This window comes from Myotis brandtii, unplaced genomic scaffold, assembly GCF_000412655.1.
Source record: "Myotis brandtii unplaced genomic scaffold, ASM41265v1 scaffold973, whole genome shotgun sequence".
Lineage (NCBI taxonomy): Eukaryota > Metazoa > Chordata > Mammalia > Chiroptera > Vespertilionidae > Myotis > Myotis brandtii.
In genome coordinates, this window is record NW_005372038.1 from 1,232,863 (window position 1) to 1,250,809 (window position 17,947).

At 39.4% G+C, this 17,947-nt stretch overlaps 1 protein-coding gene across 2 annotated transcripts in view; it reads right to left on the reverse strand.

The window, feature by feature from the left end:
• Positions 1–14,150, reverse strand: part of LHFPL1 (lipoma HMGIC fusion partner-like 1) — a 106,014-nt gene extending 91,864 nt beyond the window's left edge. For both annotated transcript variants that reach the window (XM_014533385.1, XM_014533383.1), the window contains exon 1: positions 13,768–14,150. The gene's annotated coding sequence lies outside the window, so the exon portion shown is untranslated. The remainder of the gene's footprint in view (positions 1–13,767) is intronic.
• Between the last annotated feature and the right edge of the window lie 3,797 nt (positions 14,151–17,947).

The following is a 17,947-nucleotide window of genomic DNA, read 5'->3' on the forward strand; positions in this document are numbered from 1 at the left end:
GGGGTGGGGGCCGGGGGGGGGGGGGGGGGGGGTAGGGGGGAAAAGAAGCCACACACCCAACCCGGCAGGGCTTGACAGGGGATGTCAAGGCATGCCCCCCGCCCCGGCCCAGGCCAGGGGACCTCAGACTGTGCCCCCTGCCACAGCTCTGGGCTGGGGGACATGTGGCTGCACCCCCCACCCTGCACCAGGCTGGGGGACCTGAAGCCACGCTCGACACCAGGCCGGGGAACCTCAGGCCACACTCCCCGCCCAGGGGACCTCAAGGCACATCCCCCACCCAGGCCTGGGCCAAGGGACCTCACGCCATGACCCCCGTCTCAGCACCAGGCTGGGGGACCTCAGGCCATGCCTCTTGCCTTGTGGGGCTTGATGGGGGACCTCAAGACATGCCCCCCACTCCAGCCCTGGCTGGAGAGCCTCAGACCGCACCCCCGCCATGGTGCCAGGCTGGGTGACCTGAGGATGCACTGGGGGACCTGAGGCTGTGCCCCCCCACCCAGCAGGGCTTGACAGAGGCCCTGAAGCTGCACCCCCTACCCAGCAGGGCTTGATGTGGTCCTGAGGCTGTGCCCCCTGCCTGGTGCCAGGCTGGGGGATCTGAGGCTGCGCCCCCAACCTGGCACTAGGCCAGGGAACCTGAGGCTGCGCCCCCCCACCTGGTGGGGCTTGATGGGGGTGGGGCCAGCCAGGTCTGTATCTCACCCAATGCGGGTGGGACCAGCCGGGTCTGGGTCTCGTGTGATTTCAAGGAGTGTGCAGGTGGGCAAGGACTTGACTCTGGGTCCTGCAGCACACCCCAGACTCGTATAGGAGGAAGATTTTCACATACATTTTACTAATTTTCTTTCATCTCTGACACATCTATTATAGAGAAAGGGCAAATAGCAATATTAAAATATTTCCTCTAATTAATTCCCTTTTAATGTGCATGAATTTCATGCACCGGGCCACTAGTATCTCCATAATAAGCTGTTATCACAAACAGCAGGTTAATGTTATAGGAGAATAGTGAAGGGGCAGACATAGAAATCGCCTAAGGATGCCATCCACCTAAGATTCCATGTAGATCTAAGGCTCATAATTTTGAACATACAGTGAGCAGCTTCCTTGGCCTCTTTGCACTAGGCCAGTGGTCGGCAAACTGCGGCTCACGAGCCATATGCGGCTCATGAGCCACATGCGGCTCTTTGGCCCCTTGAGTGTGGCTCTTCCTAAGCCTTAGGAGTACCCTAATTAAGCTAATAACAATGTACCTACCTATATAGTTTAAGTTTAAAAAATTTGGCTCTCAAAAGAAATTTCAATCGTTGTACTGTTGATACTTGGCTCTGTTGACTAATGAGTTTGCCGACCACAGCACTAGGCCCAAGCCTTTTTCTTTCCTTTTAGAAATTACTACTCTAAAATCAAGAACACACAGCCCTAAAACAATTGGGGGAGAAATAAAATGTCCTTGTATCTAGAGCAAGGCTAGTCCAATTACCCTCCCTAGTCTCATTCAGGGTGGAAGCTTCCTCCCAACTCCCACTAAATATTCCAGAGACATCAACGGAATCAAATGAGTAATAGAGAGAGGATACAGTAAGCTTCCAAGGACATGGAAGTTTGATAGCTTCCTGCATGACATCTACTAGTAAACCTCTACTCTCCAGAAATGTGGCCCTAGGATCACGTTAGTTAACATTAACAGCTACATTTATTACATGCTTATTCTGTGCCAGGCATTATGCTAACTGAATTCACATAGGTTGTCTCATTTGATCCACACAATATTCCAGTGAGGATATTAAAATGCCCAATTTATAAATTGAGGAATCTGAGGCAAAACTGGGTCAAACCCTTGCCTAAGATTTTATAAAAAATAAGGAGTACTCAAGTTCTGTCAATCTAAACTTGCTCTGAAGCACATTATCATACTGCCCTGTCTCCTCAAAGTCCCAGGAGTGCTCCTCTTTTATTGAGTGAGGAGAGGGAGCTCTGAAATCCTTCTAGAAGTTAGTGGTATGCTCTTCACACCTTTTTTTTGGTGAATTTAATGGACAACTTTGGTTAACCGCTTATGTAGCTGACTGCTTTAGAGATGATAACAAAAAAGTCCTCTCTGTATACTTTCAGGATGCTGCTTCTCTGACCTACCTGAGGTCTGTGAGAAAAGAGAGCAAGAGTGTGTGGCCATCTAAGCTTTGTTTCACTTATCATATGAAAACCTTTACTCAAAACTGTAGCCTGAAGGTGTCCTTAGCTAGCAATTATTGCTAACAAATACTGGTACTTACTATCTAGTAAGCACTGTGGTAAGTGCTTTTACAGAGATTATCTAATTTGATCCTGATAATAACCCTGTGTAGTAGCTACTATGTTATCATCCACTTTTTATAATTGGAAGAACTGAAAAATGGCTATAACAAACTTGTCCTAGATTTCTCAGCTCAAAAAAAATACTGAAGTCGAGTATTTCACAGAACTAGAACAAATAATTCAAAATTTTATATGGAACCACAAAAGACCCCAAATAGCCATGGCAATATTGAGAAAGAAGAACAAAGTTGAAGGAATCACGCTACCTGATATCAAGCTATACTATGGCCATAATAATAAAAAACAGCATGGTACTGGCATAAAAACAGACATATAGATCAATGAAACAGAACAGAGAGCCCAGAAATAAACCCATACCAATATGGTCAATTAATATTTGACAAATGATATACAATGGGGTAAAGACAGTCTATTCAATAAATGGTGTTGGGAAAATTGGACAGAGATATGCAAAAAAATGAAACTAGACCACCTTCTTACACAATACACAAGAATAAACTCAAAATTGATTAAATATTTAAATGTTATACTCAAAACCATAAAACTACTCGAAGAAAACATAGGCAGTAAAATCTCAGACAGTATTCTTAGTACTATTTTTTTCTGATATACCTGCTCAGAGAAGGGGAACAAAAGAAACCCATCAACAAAATGAAAAGACAACCTACTGAATGCAAGAACATATTTGCCAATGATACATCTGATAAGAACTTAATATCCAAAATTTATAAGGAACTCATACAATTCAACACCAAATAAATAAATAATCCAATTAAAAATGGGCAAAGGACCTGAACAGACACTTTTCCAAAGAGGTCGTACAGATGGCCAATAGACATATGAAAAGATGCTCAACATCACTAATCATTAGAGAAATACAAATTAAGACCACAATAAGATATCACCTCACAGATGTCAGAATGCCTGTCATCAACAAATGAACAAACAACAAGTGTTGGTGAGGACATAGAGAAAAGGGAACCCTTGTGCAGTTAGTGGGAATGCAGTTTGATGCAGCCACTATGGAAAACAGTATGGAGGTTCCTAAAAATAATTTTAAATATAACTGTCTTATGATCCAGGAATTAAACTTCTGGGTATATATCCAAAGAAACACAAAATATTAATTTGAAAAAATATATGTATCCGATCTATGTTCATTACAGCATTATTTACAATAGTGAAATATGGAAGCAACCCATCAAAGAATGATTGGATAAAGATAATGTAGTACATAAATGCAATGGGATATTACTCATCCATAAAAAAGAATGAAATCTTACCATTTACAACAACATAGATGGACCTAAAGAGTAATATGCTAAGTGAAATAAGTCAGTCCAAGAAAAACAAATACCATATGATTTCACTTACATGTGGAATCTAAGGAGCAATATAAACAACCAAACAAAATTGAAAATAACTAATAGATACAGAGAACAGATGTATGGTTGCCAGATGGGAGAGGAGTTGGGTGACTAGGTAGAATATGTGAAAGGATTGAAAAGTACAGATTGGTAGTTGTAAATAGTTATGGGGATGTAAAGTACAGCGTATGGCATATATTCAATAATATTGTAATAACTATGTCTGGTGCCAAGTGGGTACTTGAAATATTGGGGGATCACTTTTTAAATTATATGAAAAAAAGTAAAAATAAAAGATTAACAACTTTAAAAAAAATACTGACACCGAACAATGTCCAATTTCAGTCATCAGATCTCAGTGCCCTTAATTTTTAAAATTTTTTTTTGTGGAAAACACACATAAGAAAATTACCATCTTAACCATTTCTAAGTGTACAGTTCTACAGTGTTGAGTATATTCACATTGTTGTGCAAAAGATCTCCAGAACTTTTTCATCTTGTATAACTGAAGCTCTAAAATGATTAAACATAAATATTCCCTTGTCTCCTCCCTTAGCCTCTGTTAACCATCACTCTACTTTCTGTTTATATGAATTTGACTAGTTTAGATACCTCATGTCAGTATATTCATACAGTATTTGTCTTTTTTATAACTAGCTTATTCCACTTAACATAATGTCTGTTTATTTCATTCATGTTGTAGCATGTGACAGAATTTCTTTTTTAAGGCTGAATAATATTCTGTTGTATGTATGTCTTCAGGCTGCTATAACAAAATATCATAAATTAGATGTCTTAAACAACATAAATTTATTTTTAGCAGTTCTAAAGGCTGGGAAGTCCTATATCAAGGTACCAGCAGAGTTTCTGTGTCTGGTGAGGACCTTCTTTCTGGTTCATAGATGGCCATGTACTGCCTGTGTCCTCACATGGCAGAAGGGGTAAGGGAACTCTCTGGAGTCTCTTTTATAATGGCACTAATCCCATTCATAAGTGCTTCACCTCATCATCTAATTTTCCAAAGGATCCATCCCTAATACCATCTCATTGGAAGTTAGAATGTAAAATATGAATTTGGGGGCATATATGATAGAATTTAACAAATGAATTTCATCTATAGCAATGTATATACCACATTTTGCTTATCCATTCATTTGTCAACTCAAGGCCTGGTGCACAAAAGTCTTGCATGGGTAGGGTCCCTAGGCCTGGCCGGCAATCTGGGCCGAACAGGTTCCCTTCCTCCCCACCTCCCCGCCTCCTCCTTCCCTCGCTCCTTCAGCTGCTGCTGGTCACCTGCCATGTTCCGTGCTGCCCCCTGATGGTCAGCATATATCGTAGGGAATGATCGAACTCCCGGTCTCCTGGTCGAACTCCCGAGGGGACACTTTGCATATTAGCCTTTTATATATATAGATGGACTTTTGGGTTATCTCCACTTTGTGACTATTGTGAATAGTGTTATGAACATGGATATGGAAATATCTTTTTGAAGCCTTGCTATCAAATCTTCTGGTTATATAACCAGAAGTAAGGTTGTTAAATCATACGGTATTTTAATTTTTAATTTGTGGAGGAAATGCCATACTGTTTTCTATAGTGGTTACACCATTTTACAGTCCCATCAGCAGTGCTCAAAGGGTTACTATTTCTTCACATCCTTGTCCACACTTATTATTATTTTTTTATAGCTGCCATCCTCATTAGTATGAGGTGATATCTCATTGTGGTTTGATTTGTATTTCTCTGATAATTAGTGATGCTGACCATCTTTTTATAGGTTTGTAGGCTATTTGTATATCATTATTGGAGTAGTGCCTATTCAGGTCTTTTGTCCATTTTTTCAATTGGGTTTTTTGATTTTTATTGTTGAATTGTAGGAGCTTATTATGTATTATGAATTTTAATCCCTAATCAGATAAATGACTTGCAAATATTTTCTCCCTCTATAGGTTATCTTTTCACTCTGTTTTTTATCTTTGATGTTCAAAAGTTGTTTAGTATGATTAAGTCTCACTTGTCTATTTTTGCTTTTTTTGTCTATGCTCTTAGTGTCATATACAAAAAATAATTGCCAAGTCCAATGTCATGAAGCTTTCCCCCTATGTTTTATTCTAAAAGTTTTAGAGTTTGAGGTCTTATGTTTAGGTCTTTGATACATTTTGAAATTAATTTTTGTATATAGTGTGAAATAAAGGTCCAACTTCATTTTTTACACGCTGATATCCAGTTTTTCTAATAAAACTTGTTGAAGAGCAGTCCCCAGTAAGTGGTCTTGGCACCCTTGTCGAAGATCATTTTACCATACACTTGAGGGTGTATTTCTAGGTTCTCTATTATATTCAATTTGTCTATTTGTCTGTCTCTTTGCCAGTACCACACTGTTTTAATTGCTGTAGCTTTGTAATATGTTTTGAAATCAGAAAGTGTGAAACCTTTAAATGTGTTCTTTGTTTCCAAAATTGTTTTGGTTATTTTGGAATTCCTTGAAATCCCATATGAAATTTAGGATAATGTTTTTTGTTTGTTTTTTTTACTTTTGCTAAAATTGACAAATGGGACTACATCAAGCTTAACATTTTTATTAAAGTACTAGAGGCCCAGTGCACGAAATTTGTGCACTGGGTGGGGGTCCCTCAGCCCAGCCTGCCCCCTCTCACAGACTGGGAGCCTTCAGGGGATGTCCTACTGATGGTTTAGGACATTATGGCCTCCCTCTGCAGGAGGTGACCAGGCTGATCAGGGAAGGTGCCAGCCCCATCACCCCACTGCTGCTGCCACTGCCAGCCACCACAGCCGCCAAGGTGTTTTCATCAACACGGACTCCAGTCCCTTCACCACGAAAAAATGACAACTTTCTTTAGGCATTTTCAAGATGTGTCTTTCATAGGATATGACATTTCTTTCTTTTTCTTTTTTTCTTTTATCCTCACCTGAGGATATGTTTCCATTGATTTTTAGAGAGCTTGGAAGAGAGAGGGAAAGACAGAGAGAAACATCAATGTGAGAGGGACACTTCAACTGGTTGCCTCCTGCATGAGCCCTGACCTGGGCCCTGGCCAGGGAGGAGCCCGCAACCTAGGTATATGCCCTTGATCAGAATCAAACCTGTAACCTGTGGTCAGCAGGCTGAGGCTCTATCCACTGAGCCAAACCGGCTAGGGCAGTATATGACATTTCTTAGCCCCTCCAGCAGTGGACCTTATTTTGTCCCTCCAGGAGTGAGGTGGAAAAACCCTAGATCACCTTCTTGGATTCTTATTACCCAAGTTACCAAGAACATTGCTAGTGGCAGCGTACAGGGAGCTTAACCAATGAGCGGTCAGAAAAGGTGTTTCCTCTGCAGCTCACGTGCAGAGGCCTCCCTGCATTGTGTCCGCTGGGTTGGGGGTGTGCTGTCTGCCCAGACACCCTCCCTCCCTCCACGGCCAAGGCATGGGACGCTGGCCTCATCACCGGGGCGATGACACCAGCATCCCGCCCTGGCTGCTATGGGCACCGCCATCTTTGTGGCATAGTGATGGTTAACTTGCATATTACCCTTTTATTAGATTAGATTATCTTATAAACCTGTTTCATATCTATAGTATCACTTGTAAAGTTCACTCTTTCATTTCAGATTTTTCTTATTTAAACTTTTTCTCTTTGTTTTTTAGTTGATCTAGCTAAGGGTTTGTCAATTCTCTTTATTTTTCCAAAAAACAAATTTTTGCCCTAACTGATTTGGCTCAGTAGATAGAGCATTGGCCTGTGGACTAAAGGGTCCCAGTTTTGATTCTGGTCAAAGGCACATGCCCGGGTTGTGGGCTAGATCCCCAGTGGGGAGGGGGGAGAGAAGACAGCCTATCAGTGATTCTCATCATTGATGTCTATCTCTCTCTCCCTCTCTCTGCCTCTCTGAAATCAATAAAAATATATTTTTTTAAAAAACAACAACAACCAAACTTGTTGTTTCATATATTTTCTTTTTAGTTTTCTATTCTCTATTTTGTTCATCCCTGCTACAATTTTTATTATTTTTCCTTCTTTCTGTTAGATTTTGGTTTAGTTTATTCTTGTTTTTCTATTTCTTGAGATATAGTTAGAGTGTTGATTTGCAATCTTTCTCCCTTTTTTATGTACACTGTTATAGCTATAAACTTCCCTCTTGGCACTGCTTTTACTGCATCACATAAGTTTTGGTATATTGTGTTTCATTTGTCTCAAAGTATTTTCTAATTTCCCTTGTGACTTCTTTTTTGACCTATTGTTCATTTAAGAATGTTTTATTTCCACATATTTGTGGATCTTCCAGGTTTCCTTTAGCTATTGATTTCTAGTTTCATTATATTGTGACTGGAAAAAATACTTCGTATGATTTCAATCTTCTTGATTATTAAGACTAGTTTTGTGGCCTAACATATGGTCTATCCTGGAGAATGTTCCATGTGTTCCATTAGAAAAAAGTATATTATGCTGTTGTTTGGTAAAGTTTTCTATGTATGTCTAATAGTCCAATTAATCTATGGTATCATTCAAGTCTTCTATTTCCTTATTCATTTTCTGTCTGTTTGTTCTACCTATTATTAAAGTGGTATATGGAAATCTCCTACTATTATTGTTTTGTTCTCTATGTCTAACTCCAATTCTGTCAAAATTTACTTCATACATTTAGGAGCTCTGAGCTTTGCTGCACAAATATTTATAATTACTATATATTCTTATTGAATTGATCCTTTTATCATTATACAATTTTCTTCTTTGTCTTTTGTGACAGTTTTTTTTTTACTTAAAGTCTATTTTGTCTGATATTAGTATAGCTATCCCTGCTCTCCTTTGCTTACAATGTGCAGCAGAGCTCTTACTTTTAGCCCCCCACATTGTACTGTCTCCCTCTGGCTCTGTGGTGCTCCCCTCTTGTGGAGTAAGAGAAGGTGCCTGAGTTCCTTCTAGAACAGTGGTTCTCAACCTTCTGGCCCTTTAAATACAGTTCCTCATGTTGTGACCCAACCATAAAATTATTTTCATTGCTACTTCATAACTGTAATGTTGCTGCTGTTATGAATCATAATGTAAATATCTGATATGCAGGATGGTCTTAGGCGACCCCTGTGAAAGGGTCGTTCGACTGCCAAAGGGGTCGCGACCCACAGGTTGAGAACCGCTGTTCTAGAAGTTAGGTATGTATATTAAGGTATTTTATTATGTTTCCTGTAAATTCAGTGTACTAATGGACAGGTTCTATGCCACCCAGGGGTGTGTCTGGCACCCTCAGAGAATGAGGTTTGTAGAATATCAGAGAATCTACGCAACCACTTCTGACCAATGAGAAGGTGCTTCAAAAACTCAAGTCCTTTTTTAAGAGTCTTTGATATTTCTCACTACTGAACTGGAATGGAGCTTAATGGACTCTCAAACCTTTAAACCTCCTTCATCTCATCTTTTTCCAAGAGTTCTCTGTGACCTTAAAATCCCGAGTTGGCTGTACTCAAGGCTGGTGGAGGTCTAGGCTAGTGTAGGTCTTTGAAGTATTTTCTGTGAGGATAGGGAAGGGAATTTATAAAATAAGTACTCTTGCTAGATCTGTAATCAGCTTATCTGAAAATCAGGTCCTCTGAACTAATATAACAGTCTGCTTTTAGAATGAACCTTGTTGCTTATATCTGAGTGCTTGTGTTCCACAGCTGCTCCAGGGCAATTATTTTGAGTGGGATACTTCAAAGTAATCTCTGAGAACACTGCCTGTAGGGAAGGCCACTCACAAGCCAGGGCAGTGGCAATAAAGCTCACTGCTGCAGCTATCATTCTACCAGTGACAGGCACTTCCACTTTCATCTCCCCACCACAGCCAGCTTCAGTTCTCACTGACTTCCTTCTTTTCAGAAGAGCGTCTTCCTGTAAATGCAAATATTCAGGTTGGCCATAGCTGGCTTTGTTCCTGTGGCTCTTTGATAGAAATAAGGCTAATAATAGAGTTTTGTGTGAAAATAGAGAGCTGAATGACATCAAATAATCATGAGGCATCCTGCTGATTAGTGGGCCAATTGTCCTGAAGGTCATCTGGTCTAAACTTGGCTAAAAATCATTAAAACATGGGATGTTATTCAAAGCAACCACTGCCTTTTCAGAGCTTCCAATTTAGCCCAGAAAAAGAGATGACAATCGCATTTTTGACTCACAGAAGGACTGTATCTTTAACTGAGTCTTGCATCAGCTTTTCTTCATGTTTCCCAAAAGGGCAGCTGATCCTTGATGCATATAACCTGATTTTCCCCTTTGTGGGATTCCCAAATGCCCAGTCTCCAGGTGTTCTTTTTATTTCTTCAAGCAATTTCTATAAAAATGACCCTTTCAATATATACATCAAGTAAACAAAGTGTAGAGTTTATACAAAGTGTAGGGTTTATTGTGTGTATAAGCCCCTGGTTTTCCCTCTGGCTTTTCTTATTGCCATTTATTTTGTTATTTTATTTTTGTTTTGTTTTGTTTTTTCCTTTGGGCAGGGGTAGGGAATGTTTTCCAATGTTTCCCCTTGGGAACAAAGGAAGCTCTCAAAAAATATTGTATCACTGAAAATAAACAATTGGTAGCTTTTCACAAGAGACAAACAGACACAAAAACAAATGACATTATCAGGAAATAAAAACATCTTTGGTAGGTTCCAGTGTGGTAGCCCCCATTTTAGTGACTTTTTAATGATATGCAGTGTTTGTTTGCTAATTACTTTCTTTATTTTCCTTTTTTAGTGTGAGGAAGCTATTATTTATCTTTTAACAGAGGATGATCACTTCAGCTTTGCTAAAGCAAGCATTCAGAACAGGTCAGATAGGTTAAGGCTAAGCGACTTCCTTACCACTTACTGCCTATTCTAGGCCAGCTGCTCAACCAGGAGACCTTCTGTGTCTTCAATATTGCCAGGCTCTTGGATAGCTTCTTCATTTTACCCCCTCCCCCTGATTCACAGTATTCTGAGAGATTCCTCAGGCCTCACCATATTAGACAGTCAATCTATAATATTTTCTCAGACAGGTCCTGGCATTACACAAAGGAGTGGTAGACTTCATGAGTGTTCCCTGGCATCAATACTTTCTGTTGCCATTTTATATAGTTTTAAAAATGTTTCTTTTCTTTTATTTAAAAAATATCTCCTTTGTTTTATCAGTCAAGGTGAATCCCTTTGGGTCCTAAAAACTTAAAGACTTTCTAACCAGATCTTTAATCTTTAAGTAATAGCGCATTCTGCTCCCTGGGTCAGGCCAAGGGACACTCCTTGGGACAGACTTGGCACTCTTGGGCTTTGCAATGTAAAGTATGTACAACTTGGAAGTCTCAATGTGGTAGACTCCCCTTCTTTCATTTTTCCACTTTTTGGGAAAGGGACAGATTCTTATCTTTATTTAAAACAAAGAATGCTAACATGTCGTTGGCTACAAGTGTGCATCATGCATTAGACATATTTCCTTATGAAGTCCTAAACATTTTCTCATGGATGACTGCATATTCCGGAGCCCTAAGTGTCTTGTTTTGGGGTGTGTGTGTGTGTGTGTGTGTGTGTGTGTTTAATATATATTTTTGTTGATTTTAGAGAGGAAAGGAGAGGGAGAGAGAGATAGAAACATGAACGATGAGAGAGAATCATCAATCGGCTGCCTCCTGCACGCCCCACACTGGGGATGGAGCCTGCAACCCGGGCACGTGCCCTGACCGTGAATTGAACCGTGACCTCCTGGCTCATAGGTCGATGCTCAACCACTGAGCAACGCCAACCTGGCTGGAGCCCTAAGTGTTTTAATCTGAGCATTCTGCTCCTTCTTGAACCCTAACTTCAGGCCTGGCCAAGGAACCCTCTAAACAAGGAGTTTGCCTTTCCAAGAGGCTCTCTGCATTTTGGCTTTTTTTATTGACTGGAAGCCAGACCTTTGGCAGACCTCTTCCTTGCCCCAACACAAAAATTTGTATTCTCACTTCATTATCCACTTAAGTTATAAAGTCTTATTCTAAGTATCCTGGCACCACACAAAGGAATGGTGGCCTTCAGCGGTTATCCCATTAAAGGATACTAATAGTTACTTACTATATTTTTCATATTATATACTTTTTAAAACTTCTCTTTCAACAGCAGGACTTCAGTCATGTGGTTGGTCAAGGTGAAAACCTGTTAGTCATGAAAGTTTCTCCCTCATCAACATCTACTTGTTCTGTTATCTTTAAATAATAGTGCATTATAAGCATAACCAATGGACACAGACACAAGGGAGGTGAGGGCATGTGCTGGGGGACAATGGGGGAAAAAGGAGACATATATAACACCTTAATCAATAAAGAATTAAAAAATAATAATAATAGTGCATTGTGCCCTGCCCAGTGTGCTCAGTGGCGAGAGCATTATCCCATACACCAAATGGGCTATGGGTTCGATTCCCACTCAAGGGCATGTATCTGGGTTGCAGGTTCAATGCCCAGCTATGGTAGGAGTGTGTGCGGGAGGCAACCAATCAATGTGGCTCTCTCCTATTACTGTCTCTCTCTCTTTCTCTCCTTCCCCCTCCCTTCCACTCTAAAAATCAATGGAAAAAAAATATCTTCAAGTGACAATAAATAAATAAATAAATAATAACAGTGCATTGCTACTCCCTGGGTCCAGCCTTCTGACTGTTTCAGGACAATTCTCCCTTCTGGGCACACATGTGGTTGGATACACAAATTCTAGATAATGTACAAGGAGCCTCAAGGAGCCATGGCCACAACTTTTCAGTTGAGATGCTGGGAAGAGGCATGCCTGAGATCTAGGCTACAGTGAGAGTGCTTTGGAGGCTAAGATCAGTTTAAAGAATACAGAGAGGAGGTCGTTGTGTAATTCAGTAGTATTTTGTACTGGTTTTCCTTACTTCTCCACCAGTCCAGGATCTCAATGGAAGCCCCTAGCCTCCATCAGAAGATAGAAAAAACAGATCTCTCACCATGAGCATAGTAGGCCAGAGGAACCTGAGAGAGAGGCCTGGATGTTGCTAGGGCAACACTGACTGGTAAAGAAATTCCACCAAAGAGTGACAAGGTTCCAAGTTGCTGGGAAAATGTGGCATGAGTGTGGTCAGTCGGGAGAACTGATTTGGTACAGAGGGTAGGAAAGGACAATGAGGCTCATGACTTTTTCATAGAAAAATGAGATGGCCAGCAGAGCTATCCCATGGACTTATTGTGGGAAGCTCCCCCATTGTCTTCCTTTACCCCTCTGATTGAGGGACATAGGCAGCAGGTACATAGAAATATTCTTCACTTTACTCACACAAATCAGGCTTAACTGATCTGGCAGAGCCTAATGTAGACCTGTGAGGCGGAATGATAGCCAAAAAGTATAGATGAAGACAATTATCAGGGAAGTGAAGCTCAGGAGGCAATAAGAAGGTGCAGAACAGTCACACATCATGCTAGGCGATGACATGTACTCCCCATCTGCTTGGTGTGGGGAACACAGTGATGTTGACTGACACCCTATTCCAAGGCCTCTTAAATCACTTGAGCCATAAATGCATGCCCTGGAACCCTACCACACCCAAGATTGGTGGGCTTCATACATTCTCATCCTAAATGGATGGAATTTTTTTAAAGTATATTTTAGATCCTTTCTCTTTTTTATGCTTTGTGTTTCCTTTATATTTGTTTCTGTTGTTTGTTTTCCCCCCTTGGCAGTTGAAGGTAGGTGCCCTGTGGTGCTATGGTTGCTCAGCGTAAATCACATTGAACAAGCCAACTTTACTGTGGGCAGCCTTCTCCCTTTTGAGCTTACCTGTTGCCAGCACCTTACCCTGAGTTTTGCCCCTTGTAAACAACAACTTAGACTCCAGAAATTAAAATTGTCAGATGAAAGAATCAATAACTGATAGTTTTGGGTGTGATAGTCTCCTATTTTTTTTTACTTGCATTTCTGTTTTATTTTCCTTTCTTTGTTGGAGGAAATGATTTTTATCTTTTAATGGAGGACAACACCTTATGTTAGCTGAAGAAAACATGGGTACATATTCTGCCCCTTTTATAATTAGAGCCCATTGATCCCCTGACGTTGGTTCTAGCCCATGGACACCCTAAGCAGGAAGCTTACCTTTCCAAAAGGCCCTTTGCCTTCATCTCGATGATTCACTAGAAGCCAGTTTCTTGATTGACATTTCTTGTACTTCACCACGACTTCAGGAAACAGTTTCCCTGATGAACCCACAAGGTCTTTTTCTTGAGCCACTTAAGCCAAAAAATCTTCTATTTAGTATCCTCGCATAAAAAAAAAGTGTGATGGTTCTCAAGCATTATCCGTTAAAGGGACATTTCTTGGTTGTCTTCACTTTTGGAAACTTGTGTTTGTTTTCTCCCATTTAGAGAAGAGCCCTTAAGTCTTGGGAGTCAGCCAAGGTATAAACATGGTGGGGCATCGCAGCAGCTTGGAGACTCCCTGTCCAATGCCTCAAAGTTCTGTAATTAACAATGATTTGCTGTTCCCAGAGTGAGCCTCTAAGCAACAGCCTTTCCTCACTCTTCATTCCTCTTTCTTTTTCTCTTGCTACTTTTACTGTCTGCTTAGATCACACTCCTCCTAGCCTTGTCTCAAATGAAACACACACACACACACACACACACACACACACACACACGTCCACAAAAAATGTGCAAGTCTCTCACATGACTGAAGGGCTGTATATGAGAGGCCCTTGGAGTGTTTTTTCCTGTGTATGGGATAGGATATGTAGGCGGGGGCTTCGTTGTTTTTTCTTCATTGCCTCTTTAGAAATGTCCTCACTGATACCACAGTTTCCTATAATCCTAAAATAGAAGCACATGCTGTCCTTTCCAGTCTGGTAAAGATGACCTTCCTCTGCCTCAAGACTGTCATACTCTTTCTCTTTTCAACACCAGGCTTTTATTTCAAGCATTTCCCCCAAACATTAAAAAATAAAAACTTGTCTTCAATAAACAAAAGATCATTCATATGTGGATATAAATGACTGGTAAGTTTGAGTGTCATAACCCCCAACCAGCCCCTTCTTTCTAATTTTTTCTTTTAAAATGAAAGATTGATTTTTTTCCTAGCGTGTCTCTTTAGAGATACCCTCAAACAGAAAGATAGGTTGGTCCGCTGGATCAAGCAGGGTTGACCCTTCTTTAGAAGATATAAATGACAGGGATGGTTCCCTATAGCAGCATCCTCACCTTTTTTGAAAAAAAATCTTCCTTAAATAGTAAAAGGAAAGAATTGCTATCTTATAAAAAATATTACTTTGCAGTTAACTAGAGACAATAGGAAACATCCATTTTTCAGGTGGCTTCAAATTTTCAAATTTTGCTGCCATACATGTTTTAATCTGCGAATACTGCATCCCCAAAACATAAGTCAAACCTCCAGACCCTTCTATGTGGAAGCTTGCCTTTGCAGGAGGCTGTTGGCATTTTGGCTCTCTTTTCACAAAACAGTGGGCATTTTTGCCTTACCCACTTTTTTTTGCCAACCCCATCTACTACTAACTTCCTGAAGCCATGTGAACTATTAATCTTCTGTTATGTGTCTTAGAACTACACACAAGCATGGTGGCCCTTTTTCTAGTATTTGAAATGTACTGTTGTTTTCCTCTTTTATTTAAACAATAGCCCCTAAGCCAAGGTGAACCCATGTGGATTTTGAAGGCTAAAGATGTCTTCACCAACATCTACCTACTATGCAGTACTTAAATAGCAACTTCTTTAAATTTTAGATTTTTTAATGTATTTTTGTTTTCTTCTGTTTCATCAATAGTCCATTAAATCATGTGGTCTGCCAAGCAATGTGCTGTGGGTTCTGAAAGCTTGGGGATACACTCACCAACTTTTGCCTTTTATGTCTTCTTTATATAATAGTACACCCTACTCCTGGGTCAGGACACCCCTGGACAGCCTTTATACCCCTAGGCTTTCTACTTACGAGGCACCTGACATAGAGGATATAAAAATATTTCCTCAGCAAACTTCTAAATCAATTGCAAGGAGGCATAAACGCCTGAAAGGACTCAATGTAGTAGCCAAACATTTTATTTCCCTCTCTACTTCACTGAGAAGAAGAAATTGGTTTCTTTGAACAAAGCATAGCCTCCCATGGTTTAGCAGTATAAGCATAACATGTATTCATGAGTTTTAGAGATTTCCTTACTGATCACTATATGTTGTCCAGCCATAAATATTTTAGTCCTAGTAACCTTGATTCCCCAAATTATATTTTAGCCAATAAATAAAACAAAAAAGTAATCTTGCATTCCTAGCTCTCTTTATTTTTTTTACCATTAAAAATCAGCATTGTTCCTGTTCTCCCCTTTGCATGCATCCCATCCACCACTACAGAAATCAATATTCCCAACTGACCTCACAAGCCTCCTTCTGTGAGCCACGTCAATACAAGGTCCAGTGTTAACTATGTGTGTACCAAAGAAAACTGTGGTGGGTTTCATGTATTATCCTTCTAAGCAAGCACTGGCCTATAAAAATACAATGAGAATAAAAAGGTAAACCACATGCGTAAGTTTAAAATTTCCATACCCACATTTAAAAAGGTGAACTTATTTTTTAAAATGTATTTTATTTAAAGTAATTCATCCAAATATTATTTCAAAAAGGTTAAAATAATAAAAGGTTAAAATTTATTAATGAGATAGTTTACCTAATTTGAAATTAAATATGTATTCTGCACTTAAAACACATTGTAATTCAGATGAGCCACATTTCAGGTGCTTATTAGTTACATATCACTATTGGCTTCTGTATTGGATAGCCCAGCATTAACTGATACCTATTGTTGCTCTCTAAATTTTTGTAAAAAATAAAATTCAGATATGATGAAATCCAGACTTTTATTTTTTATTTGTCTTTATTGTTGATAGTATTACAGATGTCCCCCATTTCCCCCATTGACTCCCTCCTCCCTGCTCTCACCCCCCTCCCAGGCTATTTTATAAAGTGCAAAATTCAGCAATTTTTTAGTATAGCCACAGTTTATGTACAAATCATCACTATTTAACTTCAGAGCATTTTCATCTGCACAAGAAGAAACCCTGTACCCACTAGCACTCACTCCCTCCTCCTTGTTCAAACCTCTAGCTATCAGTAATCTTTCTTTCTCTATTAATGTGCTATTCTGAACATTTTATAGAAATAAAATATAATATTTGGCCTTTTGTGCCTGGCTTCTGTCATTAGCATAATGTTTTTAAGGTTTATCCATGTTGTAGCTTTTCTCAGAAATTCATTCCTTTTTATGGCTTAATAATATCCCATTGTATGGATATACTACATTTTGTTGTATCCATTTATTAGTTGATAGACATTTAGATTGTTTCCACTCCGGCTATTATGAATAATGCTGCTCTAAATATTAGTGTACAAGATTTTGTGTGGACATGTATTTTCATTTGGTTTGTGTATATACTTAGGAATAGAATTGCTGGGCCAATATGGTAACTATATGTTTAACATTCTGAGGAACTACGAGACTTGTTTTTCACAGCAGCTAACCATTTTACATTCCAACAGCAATATATAATGATTCTAGTTCTTCTACATCCTTACCAATACTTGCAATTTTCTTATTATAGTCATCCTAGTGGGTGTAAAGTGGTATCTCATAGTGTTTGGGGTTTGCATTTCCTTAATAACTAATGATGTTGAGCATCTTTTTATATACTTGTTGGCCATTTATATGACTTTTTCCAGATTCTTAATTGGGTATTCATTTTGCTATTGACCTATAAGTGTTCTGTTTATTCTGGATAATGCAACCTTAACAAATACATGATTTGCAAATAATGTCCCCCATTCTGTACATTATATTTTCATTTTCTTGATGATGTCCTTTGAAACAAAATGTTTTTAATTTTTATAACGTCCCATTCATCTGTTCTTTTTTTCTTTTGACACTTGGGCACTTAGTATCATATGCAAGAAGCCATAGCCTAATTCCAAAGTCATGATAATGTACAGTTAGTTCCCTTTTCATTTTGATGATGGTTTCTTTTGCTGTCCAGAAGCTTCTTAGTTTGATGGCGTCACCTTTGTTTATTTTTTCTCTTATTTCTTTTGACCTAGGTGAAGATTTTTCTATGTGAGATGTCTGAGATTTTACTGCCTGTTTTCTTCTAAGAGTTTCATGGTTTCATGACTTACATTTAAGTCTTTTATTCATTTTGAGTTTATTTGGTATGTATGATGTACATTGGTGGTCTAGTATAATTTTTTTGCATGTAGCTGTCCAATTTTTCCAGCACCAATTATTA